General features: G+C 39.7%; 1 long non-coding RNA gene across 1 annotated transcript; it reads left to right on the forward strand.

Annotated features, from left to right (window-relative positions):
• The first annotated feature begins 368 nt into the window (after nucleotides 1-368).
• Nucleotides 369-1,580, forward strand: LOC143134997 (uncharacterized). Its single transcript, XR_012988756.1, has 3 exons — nucleotides 369-396; nucleotides 1,079-1,144; nucleotides 1,565-1,580. It is a non-coding gene; the product is annotated as an uncharacterized LOC143134997 (long non-coding RNA).
• Nucleotides 1,581-5,192: the final 3,612 nt, after the last annotated feature.

Raw genomic sequence — 5,192 nt, forward strand, 5'->3', positions numbered from 1 at the left:
CTTCCCAATGACGCCGAAGGGAAACTGATTATTCATGGCCTCGCCCACCTTGGCTTGTGACCGCCTACAGGAAGACTGGAAGATTTTGCGGCTAGGGGATTGTCTTTCTGCAGCTAGTAGGAGCTAACAGCAAGTTGCTAACATGGCGGAAAAAAATCGTGCCTGTGTTATTTGTGGCAATAACACATCAATGTTGCATGTCTTGCCTTAGAAACAAGAGTTGATGAAGAATGGTTCAGATTTATCGTTGGAACACCACCACCGAAGTAGTGCAACATTAGTTCTGTGTTCCAATCATTTCGACCACACTCACTGCCTACAGTTAGAAAGTGGTTTTGCATCGATGTTCTGAAAACCTGGTTCTGTCTATGACGATCGACCACCAGCTCACAGGCTGTAAGTACAAACAAACTTTTCCACCTAACGTCTGTTACAAAATAGCATGTTCATATTCTTCACGTTAGCATGCATGAAAAGGGTAAGCTAGGCTTAGGCTAGCCTATATTACAGGAAGCTACACCAGGCACGTAACTGAAGTGTTCTGTTGACTGTAAAATCAGAGAATGTCTAATAGGAAGGGCTCTGGTAAAATCCATTAGAGGAATGGTCTATTTTCCTGAACGTAGCCTACAGGCCACTAACACGCCAGGTGTAGCTACTTCCATTGATTAGGCCTATTGGAAGCTATTGTTGCAGTAGCCTACATAACGCGAACGGAATGCTTCAGTTACGTGCCTGGTGTAGCTAACGTTACACTCATAAGAAACTGACCACACTACCCAGAGATTTAGCTTGTTGAACCTATAATCTTCTAACCTAAGCGTTAAACCACAAATAATAATATTAGCAACAATATCTTATGCTCAACTAAGTACAGATATTGTTCTAGTCTAAACAGGGAAAATCAAAAACACAATACCCGTGCACTATTAGGCTAAGTTGCTATCACTAGAGCTCAGGTATTTACACTTCAGTCTAATTTATGTCTTCTTGCCATTATTACATTTACCTTTGTAGGCCTACAATGATGTTTTGTTTGATTACTTGCTGTTTACTTAGTGTTTTGTATGTCTTCCAGAGCACATCCTCATGTCAGGCTACACAGCTTTCTAGCCTACATTAGGTCATCACGTTAGAAGCAAAGGTTTGTTATCTAACTTTTTTTGTTGTGCTAGTTAGTTTCTAGAAGTATTTTTCTAGTAGGCTAATACAGGTTCTTATGTGTTCATCAATGTTTGGGAAAGTCAATTCATGGGTTTCTTCAGGTCACTTTCCACAGGTGTATAAAATCAAGCACCTCGATTATGAATGCAGACTGCATGGTGCTTGATCAATACACCTGTGTAAATGGACCTGATGAAACCCATGAATTGCATAACAGATAGAATTGATATTACCGAATGTCTTCTTGTGGGTGTGCTACTTAGTACATCATACACCTTACCGCAGTCACTAAAATATTTTTGTTTCCATTGTGCCAGTACAGTTTTGTGTGAGAGAGTGAATGTCCTGTGTACTATTAGTATCTTGTAACTTGACAGTAATACACATTTATTTACTTTAGGTACCCAAACAGAATATTTCATGAAAAGTATGAGTATTGATACAAGCACTTCGGATACACCATGGGCATGGGGGCCTGCTACCTCTACTGCCATCAAGCCTGTTCATCCAATGCCAGCTAGAAGACCTCGGGTTTATCAAGATGAGGAGGAGGATGAAAGCGACATCTCCACAATAACACCTGATGGCTCCACCTATGGCCCAGCGCAATCAAAGAGCAATGTAATAGAATCATCACAGCCAATGAATGTGTTTTGTGTGTTGTCCCTTCGGATCCCAAGGATAATACAAGCCAAAACAACAACTCAGACCTTTTCCCCTAAATAATCCCAGCACCATCTTACAAAGGATCTGTAGGCCAGATGTCTGCATCGTCTGGCAAAAAGAGGACATTGTTAATTCTGTGCATAGTTTGGATGTTCTTGTTTTGTGTTTGCATTATTTTAATAGACTGCAATATTACTATTTGTCAGTGTTTCACAGACCACCTAGCAAAAAGAAAAAAACAGTAGACCTACTTCAACAGTATATTACACAATAGGCCTTCTCACTGAACCACCTTGCTTATTGTCTTTGCACCTTGATTATGGTGTCAGAGGATTCATATGATCTAAACTGGCATAGGTTACATCAGTGTTGCAGAACTGTTTGGATTTACATACAAGTTGGTTCAATATTGCAAACAACTCATCTATTATATTTTACCACATCTACTTGTGGAACACTGGAGATAGCTTGCGGACCACACTTTGAGTACCACTGCTGTATGTAAATATAATAAAGTTATTTATTGAAAATTGACCTGTTTTGTATATTTGTTTTAGGAGTTTCATCAGTTTTTGTCCCTTTTAAGCTAAAGGTTTATCTTACCTTTCATATCTTTTGTCTCACAGAGGGCCATAGTCGTCATAGTCGAATGTTTAGTGCATTTTGAAGGGAGTATATTATGCTAAGGCAGACTGGTTCTAATCCTGGGTACAGGGTCATACAGACAACAGGGGTACTGGTGTTGCCCATTTTTCTAACCACATGAGCAATCCCCTTACGAAAAAGTAGTATAGGAATCTTATAGTATTTGGGACAAAATATTATAGTAATCTTATAGGAATAATTATTATAGGAATAATTGGGACATACTGTAGAAGTACTACTAATAACTATAATATCATGTAACCGCTATAGTCTTATAGTACCTATAGTATGTCCAAATACTATAGTATTCCTATAAGATTACTGTAATATTTAGTCCCAAAATACTATAGTATAAGATTCCTATAGTAGGCTACTTTTTCTGTCATACGTGACAGAAAACAACTTGAGTAGGCTAACCTCTGCCAATGTCAGGCTATCAAAGCCATTCTCATTAAGAAGTCTTGCAGCACACATTCTCTTTTCTGTAGGCATTCTGGTACAATTCCAGCAAAATATAGCTAGGTAGGTGTGTTTGCATTTAAATCTATATATATATTGGGCTATGACCAAGTGGTCTTTCAATGATAGTATCATGGAATTCAAACCATAACTATCTATTCCGATAGCATTAGCAGGCTAGGTCAGTGGCTGAACTGCATTTAGGGTGCTTACCTGTGTTGTGAAGTAAAATATCTACTAGGAAGATTGCAAAGACTTTTGACTGTGTAAAGAAATAGGTCTTTATTTTAAAACGTTTCCAACTGTTTATTACTTGAAAGCAAGATGACGATTGTCACAAATGTTTACCTCTTTTAGGAGAGATTTTAAGCTGACAGGCAATTGTTACCATTCTATTAAACCAACGTTCACCGACAAACGATCAGGAAGCGGTTCTTCTTCCTACTCGGATACTAGGATCAAACACATGAAGTTGTATCTCCGAAGACATTTTGTGCAACAGTTTTGACTCGAGTTTTAGCCAGGTTTTAGCACTGTAAAGTTGAATATGGAGCATAGCACAGGCAGAATCGGATGAGGACGCACTGGAGGAAGCGTCACAGTACTGTTAGCCAATCAGAGGTGAATTCATTAGCATGTCATTAATATTCATGACTAGATGCGAAATCCAGTCGTTCCTCCCCGCCCACCTTCCCCACCAAACTAGAACAGCATGAAACAGATGCAGGACAGCATTTTTTTCACCAAAACCGGCTCACAGGGCATTCATCAATACTACAGACCACTGCAAAATTAATGAAAAAATGATGAGATGAGACCTTTAAGTAGGCTAAAGTTATTTTTTATTTTTTTTTTGGGGGGGGGCTTCGTGATACCTGCCTGAAATGACTTTTTGCAGGGATGTCTGTGATAGGGAGGCATAGAAGTTGCAGCTCTCCCTCATGACCGTGCCTCAGGTAAATGATACAACCTTATACTCCAAAGGGGCACAACTGCCTGTAATGCTAACTGGGATCTCGTCAGTCAAAGGAATGTCATGAGATGAGACTGATGCAACCCAAAGCTCCTTCATGAGCAGAGAAACATCCTCAAACATCCTCAAAACTAACGTTAACATGTTAGGTCGCAACTGACGTTTTTCAACTGGTCATATAATGTTAGCTATTTTGTTCAACTAGTAATTCTCTATTGAAACCGACAGTCATTTTCTGTCATAGCCCACTGAGTACAGCATAGCCCCACATAAAAAATACCAAATGAACATATCAAAAGGTTAAAAAACTGCCGCAGTGGGTCTTTAAGAATCTTGGATGTTGTGTTTATATATGATATAAAAGTGGCATAATATTACCCTGGAAATCCAGAGTTCTCGCAAGAGCACAATGGAATTGTTTTCCATTTGTTTTACCCCTTGCATCCCGTGGAACCAATCAAATCGGCGTATCTGATATATGCGGACCAGAGGCGAGCTAAACTGATGCCAACAGCACTGCAACGTTGGAGGTCAGTAAACATTGATAGTCCCGACAAACACGGGACGTCCCCCGGACCTTATCAACGTCCCTGATTGGTCCCCAACGTCATGTTCTCTAGCGGACGTTCCGTTGACGTTATTGACGTCCGGAGCAAGTTATCCTTTGGTTATTGTGCGAAGTCCAGTGCCGGACTTTCTGGGGACGTCACCGTCAGGTTCCTCGGATGACATTCGCATTTAGTCCATGGGCCAGATGAGATGTCGGTACCACTCAAGGTGGCAAAGGTTGCTTATACTTTTTGAAAAGATACATGTCTGTAGTTAACATTTTTGTATGATAACCCTTCTGGAGTCACAGCTGAATTAGTGTTTTCAGCTGTTAAAGTTACCCTCCCCCATTGAAAAAACACATTTTTGACGCAGGTGCCTATCTTGCTATTAGCCTTTGTTAAAGACATATTTGCATATTTGATTTTATTATGTTTGATACCATTTTAAATCTGAGCTTTCATTCAAGTCCTTTTGTGAACACTTTGGACAAATACAGCTGACCCTGGAGCTCTTCAAACTTTTAATCACACAAATTTTCCTGCCATTTCTGCCTAAATCATCTTTTTTCTTTTAATCCTGTGGCATCAGGGAGCATCAGAGATGCACAATGCAAACACTGCAATACTGGCATGACTCTAATGATTCAGAAAATGTATAATTTACCCATATTATCTCATTCTGAGGTGGTGATTTTCAGCTTTATATCAGGCATGGCGTTTTTTCGAAGAAAGGT

Source organism: Alosa pseudoharengus, unplaced genomic scaffold (genome assembly GCF_046254945.1).
Source record: "Alosa pseudoharengus isolate Yale_2024_CS ecotype anadromous, Long Island Sound unplaced genomic scaffold, YU_APseudo_1.1 YU_APseudo_1.1_scf_2, whole genome shotgun sequence".
In the NCBI taxonomy this organism is placed as follows: Eukaryota; Metazoa; Chordata; class Actinopteri; order Clupeiformes; family Clupeidae; genus Alosa; species Alosa pseudoharengus.